Below are 10,681 nucleotides of genomic sequence, written 5' to 3' on the forward strand. Positions count from 1 at the left end.
TGTTAGCGCCCACTTTTTTAATATAGGTTTTCATTTGGATGTTTCCGTTCTCTATAGAGATCACCAAGTCTAAGAAGTCCACTTAGTTTTTGCTGATGTTAGCTGTAAATTTCAAGTTTAATGTGTTTCTGTTAATGTGCTCCACAAAGTTGTTCAGATTCTCCATATCACCCGACCAGCTACATATCACATCATCTATGTATCTGGCCCATAGACGTATATTTTCTTGGAAAGGGTTATTGTCCCAAATATTATGAATCTCCCATGCTGCGACAAACAGGTTCGCGTACCCTGGTGCAAATTTAGTACCCATTGTGGTACCGTGAATCTGTCCTCGAACATGAAATAGTTATGCTGTAAGATAAAAAGCATCAAATCTATTAGGAAGATGACTTGTTCTTCCTGTAGTCCTGATTCTCTTATTAGGATGTCCTTAACCATTTTGCATCCCACATTGTGTTCTATAACTGAGTATAAGGATGTTATGTCACATGTCATAAGAATAAAACCATTCTCCCATTTGAAATTTTTCAATGACCACTGGTGGAGGAATGTGTCAATATACTCAGAAATGTTCAAAGTTATTGATCCAATACCTGTCACTATCGGTCTTCCAGGTGGATTAGATTGATCCTTGTGGATTTTTGGGAGGTGGTAGAAGTTGGTGTGATTGGATGTTTGTTTAGTAGATCCTCATATTCTTTTTTGTTCAGTATTCCTTTTCTTTTTGCTTTTTCTAAATGTTTGTCCAGTATTTTATTGAAACTTTCTGTAGGGTCTTTTTTGATTATTTCATGTGTTATCTGATCTGTAAGTAGTCTTTTGCCTTCCTTGACATATTTGTCCCTAGCCATAATTACTATACCACCTCCCTAGTCTGTCGGTTTTACACTGACATTTTTGGGTTTTTTTTATAAATCTTTCAATGCTTTTTTTTCCGGTACTGTTAAGTTTTGGTTTCTCATTTTCTTGTATTTCTGACTTCTTTCTAATTTTTCTATTTCTTCTTCCAATAATCATTTGATACACATATGGAACAAATTCTAAGTGGACTATAATATGTAAAATTTATATATTATAAATATTATTATGATATTTTAAATATTTAAACTCTATATCTATATATATTTTTATTATTATTATTATTATTATTATTATTTTACTTCGATGCACAATTGCACTATAAACATGCATTTTATATAATCTCTATGATCTTTTAAATATATTTTTTGTATATTATAGAATTATAAATAGTACTCTTTCCCTTTTTTTTTCCTGACAAATTGCAAGTGTTTTCAGGTGCTATAATTTTTTATCAATTAAGGAGGCTAATATAACTAAAGTTGCATACTATTCCTATATTTTTTTAGTTAAAATGTATCTATAATCTAAAGAGCATAGATTTGCAGAAACAAAAAAAGATAGCTACAGACACATAGTTGCATTGAAAGATTAAGCATCTAAAACATTGAAAGAACAATTAACCAATTAACCAATAAGGATGGATCTTTGCAAGATGAGCAGGAGATTCAAACATCGCTATGGGACACTCCTTCATTCTCTGACAAAGCCCCATGGCAAGGAATGACAAGCGTGGATCATTCGGAGGGTATCCCTGATGCAAGCAGGAACTCCCCCCATCCATGCCACCTCAGAACACCTCATATCACAAGCTCAACAGAAGCACCTCAGGACAGCCCGGACAAGTGCATAATTTAGCTGTATAAATTAGGCTCCCCTGGTCCAGAGAGTAGCAGCTGTATTCTACCAGTCATTTGGTGATGACTGTACTCTGGATCCAGTGAGCAAATGCGAAAGTATGTATACTGGTTTGGAACTCTGACCTTTTTCCTGAATTGTTTTATACCACTGTATAACTTGTGATAATAATGTTATATCCTTTTAATACAATAATTACCTTTGTGTGTTGGACCACAGAAACTGGTGTGTGTGTGTGTGTGCTCACTTGTTTTCACCTAAGATTATTATACTGTGATATATATATATATATATATATATATTGCACTGTAATTCAAATTGTGTTTTGATATGAAGATAGTGATATAAAGTTAGCGACTATTACGCATACACGTGGTGTTACAATAAGGGAAGGTATTGCGTACACTGTGCATCCACATTTGCGTATCGCCATATGCAAGGTGCGTCCACTTGGCGTCAACAGCCGTAGAGAGATTTAATTAGGATTTCACAGCTGGGCTCTCTGTCCAGTGAATCTCACACTCGCGGACTAACAGAACTACTCAGATGTTGGTCTAACAACAAAGGGTGGAGATGGGTCACTATAAGGTAAAACAATTTTTGTTTTAAAACTATCTAATGTTGTTAAACCACGTCTGTCTTGTATAGTCTCAGAGGTGCTGGTGCAAACCGAGGGACAACAAAGAAAAGCTATTTTTTTTGGTCTGTTGGCGCGAATTTACGCACAGCGAAATTATGCACACTGTATAAATGATGTCCTTGTACTGTTGCCATAAGTTGTAGCACTCATTTTAGGTCTGAATCAAATCGGATAAGTTTATTTGTTTGAAATTATAAAACTGTGTGAGCATAAAAGCGCATAATACTTGCATAGGCTTGAGATAACAAAAGCTCCGTTCACACCTAAATGTTTAGTTAGCATGCAGCGGAAGTTGTCCGCCTGGGTAACTTCCGCTGCTTGTGGGGAACGTGGAAGCATATAAAAGTACCAATCATTACCTGCAATAAGAATACAGTTTACGTTTTATTGCCAGATTTGATTGTTAACATGTGATAGTTGTGTAAACAGGCATGCAACGATACACGTGCATGTATACACAGACACACACGTGGCAACGGTACGCAAGTACATATATGGGTGCGTAGAGAAGCACAAGCAGCGCGAAATGCAACTACGGTTGAGAGTGCATAAATTTGCCGCACTATTACCAATGGGTTAATACATTAATAAAATTAATGTGTATGTATATATATATATATATATATATTGTGATAGGATCACTGGTAAAGTGGTCTGTGGCAGGTACATTTGTCCAAGATTCCTGTCTTATGTGTTCTAAACCCCCAGGAGAAAGTCTGCAGTGTAGCAGGCTTGAGTCTCGGCTTTTTGAAAAGCCGGTTTGGGACCTGGGGGTTGTGGGTGAGAGGAGAGGGAGGGCTCCACCCACGGCCACTCCAGGTTTTGGTTCTCGCAGCCTGGTAACAGGCTTGTTAGGGTTCCCACCTGAGAGTGGCCAATATAAGCCTTGTGTGTTTAGGGCTGAGTGTCTCACCTGGGAGAGCAGGCAGGGAGTTTGCTCAGAGACACTTGAAAACCTAACTGTGAGTGTAGTGCTGTGCCTTTGTTGCTGGTGAGGGCATTAGGCCCTGCCAGGTTCTGGTAGTGAGGGAACCTCCTGTGAAGTTAGTGCCCCGACAGGGCTAGGATTTATGTTTAAGTTTTCTTTATGTTATTTCTGACATTGTACAATAAAGACTGGCGCCGACCAGCTTGTACATGCATCCAGACTGGTGTGCTGCTTCCCTGCTGCTGTGTGTGTGTGTAAGGAAGGAGACCTCTACCCAGGAGAGGGACCCCTAATCTGACTGTGTCACAATATATATATATGTGTACATTGACAAAAATAACTATCTGATTTGAATAGGATTACTGTAATATTTTACAACAAAGTGTAAAACCTCTGGGAAAGTACTATCTGTTTCTGTGAAGTGATTTTTCTGTACAGAAATATTGTTTCTTTTGTGTGTGAACAGTTGAAAGGGAATTGCATAGGTGTGTGAAGCAAAAAGGTACCACAGTAAAACACTGAACAAAGAGAGGTTTCAGTGGCGTGTAAGGATCACAACCACATGTTGAAAGGTGCAGGAAACGTGTCCATTTGAAATCGATTTCCAGGTGTGAGGCTATCCTATGAAGACCTCAGGTGCAGGGGGCATATCCTAGTTAAACTGCCTCTGTGATCGAAGGCACATAGATAACCAGTAACTGTGTGTATTGCGATTGGACCGCACGTTGTGTATTGTACGCATAGAGTATAATACGCAAGCATGATTTGTGTAAAAGAAAGAAGATTTCACTGATTTTCTCAGATGAAAAGTCCTGGTTGAAGTCCACTGGATGGGGTGGTGATGTTTCCCTTCTGGAATTCTAGTGGAAATAAACCAAAGTAGGTAGGGATTCCCGCTATATGCGTTGCCTGTTGTAGAACGGTCAGTTGCATATTGACGGGAAGAAGTTCTGTGGGAGTACTTAGAAAGATTCCCCCACCGGTATCCTAAAGAAGTAATTTAGCAGTTAGGTAAAGCCACCAAAATGGGTGCTAAATCTACTCATCGGATGACCAAGTCAACTGTGGTTCCAGTTGAGGGCAGACCGAAAGGATCCGCAGGGTACATAATGTGTAACAAGTATGGTGAGTACGCAATGGCTTATGTTAATGAATGGGTATGCATGACTGGGAGTTGTAAAGTATCATTTCCAAAAATTGGTACTGTAGTTTCGATCCATAGGTATTACATACAGTACAAAATCAAATACGCCTGTTAAAATCACGCAAATTGAGGAATGAACATAATGATTGTCTGAACTTGTGGCAACGAGAAGGGGAAATTCAAAGAGAAATGAGTAAGGAGCAGAAAACTGGTACTTTAGAAAGAGTGAAAGCAAGTGCACCATCGCCACCATATGTGGGAGGGGAAAGAGTTACAACCAGTATAACTACAAAAAATTAAAATAACTAACCTATACCCTGTACTAACTAATTTGGAAAGTTTTTATTCAGGAAGAGATTATGACCCTACCCTGATCTCGGCCATTTCTCATGCACTCAGCATCCAAGAAGGGCAATATTCCCAAACTAAAGGAGAGGCTGCAGCAGATGCAGGAGAAGTGGCTGGGACCAGCAAAACAGGTAAGTATGGTGCCATCCATAGTACCGAGACGGTAAGGCCTGGAATTGATTTGGAAAATAGTGAAGTAACAGGAATATACCCTGTTCGCACAGTAGCAGTTCCCAGTGGTAAAGCGGACAGGCATGGGGTAATTCCTGTTGCAAATGTAGACATGTATTGTCCTTGGACTAGGTCCGAATTGCGGTCCATTATCACAGATTTTCCAGACCCCAGAAAAGATTTGATGGGTTGCAAAAAATTTATCAAGGACTTGGATAATACTCATGAGCCTACTAATAAAGATTGGCAGATAGTGCTGAGAGCTTGTCTTCCTACCAGTATCGACATCCAAAAATTTATTGAAGATTGTCGACTGGAAGAGGACAAATCTTTATCTGACGCAGACAAATAAGGCAAATAACAATCCAACTGGCCACATACTTCCCAGTTGCAGTGGACTGAAAGAAAATATTTACTATTAAACAAAAAGATAATTAGACCGCAATGGATTATTTCATAAGGGCATTACAAGAAATGGCTAAATATACTGGGGTAGCCAACATAAAAGATGATATACATCACCGCCGTCTCAGTACTAATGGATGGACTTTAAGAATCTTTGAAAACAAGGGTACAAACCTCACTGCCCAATTTTAGGGGTATAACTGTAGATGCCCTTAGGGAATCCGCCTTACAACATGATAAAAACATAAGTAAGTACAAGGAAGAAAGGGCAGAGAAGCTAATGACGGTAAGTCAGGCTCTGGAAAACACACACACTTGACCACAACAAAATAACACATATGGGCAACAAGGGGTAAAGAGAGGCAAATATCATAGGTCTAACAAAGAGGGACATTTCATCCGACAGTGCCCGAACAAACCAGTTAGACATAACTACCAAGCACGTAGAAAACACTACGAGCCACCTAGACGAGATTATGAAAACCGTAAGAGGGACTTTGAACTACATAGAGGGGAAACACATAGATATCCACCCAGGAGAGACTGTCAGGACTCTGAACCATCACAGTTAGTACCCCCACATAACATAACTGCAAATATTCTGTGGGAAAACATAGACCAACAATAGGGACTAGGTCATACCTGTGTCATACAGCCAGTTAGATTGACTAGAGACCTTAAAGAAGAACCGGAGGTCATAGTTAATGTGGCTGGTAAAAGACAAACTTTCTTTGTGGATACAGGGGCAGCCGAATCTGTTATAACATCTTCTCTAGGTTTAAAAACTATGGGTAAAACAATTTCGGCAATGGGAGTAACGGGAAAAATGCAACATTACCCTTTGACTAAATCTGCAGAAGTTACGATTGGGCCTCTGCATACCAAACAGCCTTTTCTTTTGGCTGCAGTGGCCCCGACTAACTTACTCAGCAGAGGTCTCTTGTGTAAAACGGGATGTATAATATATTGTACACCTCATGGTGTGTTTTTAAATATCCCTGGAAATCATGCTCAGGAAGTGCAAGATATGTTAGATACTCCTCAAAGACTAATGTTGCATTCTACCGTTCTAGATTCATGTCCATCGCAGGTAGAGGAAATTATCTCACAAATACCTGGTTTCCTATGGACTAAGGATGGACAAGACATTGGATTGATGGCAGATGTAGCTCCAGTAGTTGTTCAATTAAAAGATGGTAGAGTAGCTCCAAAAATCCCACAATACCCTCTGAAACCAGAGGTGGAGTTAGGGGTGTATCCTGTCATTGAACATCTACTGCAGCAAGGAATTCAGGTCAGGACAACCAGTAAAGCCAACAGTCCTATCTTCCCTGTAAAAAAGAGTGGTGGGAGGGGCTACAGGTTAGTGCTGGTTTAACAAAATAGTTGAGAGCCAATTCCCCGTAGTACCTAATCCAGCTGTCATCCTAATGCAGATCCCTTCCACCTCTACCTATTTCACTGTTATTGACCTCTGCTCCATTTTCATTTCTGTTCCTCTTCACCCTGACAGTCAGTATCTCTTTGCTTTCTCCTACAGGGGAGTGAAGTACACTTGGACTCGCCTCTCCCAAGGATTCATTGACAGCCCAAGTATCTTCTCCCAAGCCTTACATGACTGCTTATAATCCTTTCAACCAGAAAATGGATCGGTCCTGATATAATATGTTGATGACTTGTTGTTATGCTCTGATTCATTTCAGTCCTCACTGGCAGACACTAAACAGCTTCTGTTTCATCTCTCCCAAACAGGACACAAGGTTTCAAAGGATAAATTGCAGTTGTGCCGGACAAGGATTAAATACTTGGGACACTGCATGACACAAGGACTGAGACATCTGACCACAGACAGAATACAAGCCATACATGACATGACACTGCCACAAACCCAGCAATAAATCCGTACATTCTTAGGAATGTGTGAATATTGCCGGAATTGGATTCCAGGTTTCTCTATTTTAGCATTACCACTGCAGGAAATGGTCTTATCAACAAACCCGAATGAGTTTCTCACACTGAAGAGTCCGAGCTGGTGTTTGAGAAACTAAGAGAGTGCTTGAGCACCTGCACTGGGAATGCCTGATTATGAGAAACCATTTGAACTATATGTTACAGAGAGTGCTGGGTGTGCGGCAGGCGTTTTGACACAAAGACAGACCAGTAGCCTACTACAGTGCACAATTGGACACTGTAGCACAGTCTCTCCCTACTTGCCTAAGAAGTGTAGCTGCAATAGCTTGGCTGGTAAGTAAAAGTGAAGACGTAGTGCTAGGACATGACTTGACAGTCCATACACCTCATGCAGTGTCAGCCTTGCTAAATTCAGCACAAACCAGGCATGTCTCATCTGCAAGGTTTATGAAATGGGAGTTATCACTGATGGCACCAGTAAACATCACCATAAAAAGGTGCAACACATTAAATCCTGCAACTTATTTGCCTAGTGTGCCTTGAAATGCACAAAAGGTGGAGGATGAGAACACTGGTGAGGGAGGATTTAGTACAGATACTGATACGCATGACTGTATGGGCTATTATTTTGCAAATATAAAGGAATATTGCAGTATATACTCATTCCTTTTGGGACATTTTTTCTTAATCAATTAATAATTAGCACCTTCAATTTTTTGGCACTTGCACTTTGTATTTTTTCCACAAGGATCCTGTGGTTTACATATTTCTGTATGATTATTGTGATAAGGTTTCAGATTTTAGAAATGTTTTAACTAAATTGTTAGGCTTGTGTAAGCGTCTATACAGCATTTTACAGATTTAAATAAACATTATTTTATACCCAAAAAATAATAAAAACAGCTAATATCACATAAAATGGGCCTGTTTTTATTCCTACAGTATTATTAACCTCAATTACATTTATTTCCAGTCAATTTTGACCACCTCACAGCTCACAATATTGATTTTTTTTATCTAGTGACCACATAACCTTCATAGCTTCCATGTCTTATTACATCCCTTCTCACAGTCCACACATAACCTCACATATTGTCTTTCTTTCACATCCTCCTGACATTTGGCCGACATTCCTGTGTGATTGGATCATGCAGCCCACCAAGAAAATCTGCATTCTGGCTGGACCAAATTGCAATATATAGCACCTATCCTTGTGTATCAATTTCCCTATAGATTGTAAGCTTGCAAGCAGGGCCCTCTTACCTCCATGTCTGTCTTTTATTACCCTGTTTTGTTCTATAAATGTTTCCAATTGTAAAGCACAATAGAATATGCTGCGCTATATAAGAAAATGTGAATAAATAGTTAAGGACCAAAAGGTTACATCCAGCTAGCTGGCTCAAAACTGAGTAAAATATAAAGTTGAGGACTGTGAAAAGATGATGGTTGGGGTACCCCTTGAGGTTTTAAGAATTGATAGTTGATAATTGATACAGTCACTGACTGAAGGAGGAATTGATAGTTAATAATTGGTGCAGCCACTGGCTGAAGTAAGAATAGTTGATACTTGATAATTGGTGCAGCTACTGACTGAAATAAGAATAGTTGATACTTGATAATTGGTGCAGCCACTGGCTGAAGTAAGAATTGATAGTTGATAGTTGACACAGCCACTGGCTGAATTTAGAAGAGTTGATACTTGATAATTGGTGCAGCCACTGGCTGAAGTAAGAATTGATAGTTGATAGTTGACGCAGCCACTGGCTGAATTTAGAAGAGTTGATACTTGATAATTGGTGCAGCCACTGGCTGAAGTAAGAATTGATAGTTGATAGTTGGCACAGCCACTGACTGAAGTAAGAAGAGTTGATACTTGATCATTGGTGCAGCCACTGGCTGAAGAATTGATCGTTGATGCAGCCACTTGCTGAAGTAAGAAGAGATGATACTTGATAATTGGTGTAGCCACTAGCTGAAGAAAGAAGAGATGATACTTGATAATTGGTGCAGCTACTGTCTGAAAAATTGATAGTTGGCGCAGCCACTGGCTGAAGTAAGAAGAGTTGAAACTTAATAATTGGTGCAGCCACTGGCTGAATTAAGAAGAGTTGATACTTAATAATTGGTGCAGCCACTGGCTGAAGTAAGAATTGATAGTTGATAGTTAATTGTTGATGTAGCCTTCAGGCTGAGTAGTAGTGGAATACAGAGCTATGATTAGGAACCAGTCCTGCAACAGGAGGGCTGGCACTCTTGGCAAGTTGCAGCCATTATAGCCTTGAGGGCTGGTGAGACGCAACGACAGGTGGCCTTTGGACCATTAAGCAGGATGCAGCCTTTGGGCCGTGTAGCAGCCTTGAGGGATGAAAACTCTTGGCGGGATGTGGCCTTTGGGCCGTGTAACAGGATGCGGCCTTTGGGCTGTGTAGCAGTCTTGAGGGCTGTGAACCCTTGGTTGAATGTCACTGTTGTGCGACTTGTGCTGCCAGGTTGACACAAGCAGCAGTACACTGACACATACACTTGAAGCTAATGTGCAGCTTGTGCCATTGGGTTGACACAAGCAGCAGTATGCTGGCTTGCTTACACTTGACACTGCAGTGTAGCTTCTGCCACCAGGTTGACACAAGTAGCAGTATGCTGTCTTGCGTACACTTGATGCTGCAGTGTGGCTTGTGCTGCCCGGGTGACACAAGCAGCAGCACACTGGATTGCAAACAGTAGGTGCCGAGGTGCGGCTTGTGCCGCCTGGATGACACAAACGGCAAGTGACTGAAATGCGCAACTGCTGCCTGGATGACACAAACAGCAGGAGCAAAACAACGCAGACTGGGGAACTGGATTCTCAGCTTGAACAGGAGACTCACAGCAGAACCGGCAGAAACACGTGTGAACACTATCACCGGCACCTGAGAAACGCATCAGCAAGGTAGAAAATGAGGATGCACCAATCCTGTTCCAGCAGAGGTGATGTTAGCTAAATGGCCACCCCATTAATTTGGTGGTTCAGAATTTTCTTTTTAAAAAAAATGAAAGGGGGCATGCAGGAGATGCTGTCTGTGGCCATTACAAGTTCTGCACATTCATAAACCATAACATTAAAAATGTCAGGCAGCATTGCCCCAAACAGCACATAATGCAAAGAGAAAAGGTGCAAGATGGAATTGTCCTTGGGCCCTCCAACCCGCCCTTATGTTGTATATAAAAAACAGGACATTTACAGTTTAACAAACCAATCACTTCAGCGACAGGAACTGCCACTTGTGGCTGAAATTATTGGTTTATTTGGACCCCCATAATAAAAGCTGCCAATGTGCAGTGGACATTGGTGGCAATGATCCCATACACAAACTGGCTTTACAACATAGGTAAGATCAGATGTCGTCATCGTCATCCCCATCAGTGTGTACATCCT

The 10,681-nt window shown here is 40.6% G+C and overlaps 1 pseudogene; it reads left to right on the plus strand.

The window, feature by feature from the left end:
* The first annotated feature begins 4,312 nt into the window (after nt 1-4,312).
* LOC148510690 (uncharacterized) lies at nt 4,313-5,983 on the plus strand (annotated as a pseudogene).
* The last annotated feature ends 4,698 nt before the right edge of the window (nt 5,984-10,681 follow it).

The sequence above is a fragment of the Taudactylus pleione genome, unplaced genomic scaffold, assembly GCF_031769625.1.
Source record: "Taudactylus pleione unplaced genomic scaffold, aTauple2 ptg000313l, whole genome shotgun sequence".
Lineage (NCBI taxonomy): Eukaryota > Metazoa > Chordata > Amphibia > Anura > Myobatrachidae > Taudactylus > Taudactylus pleione.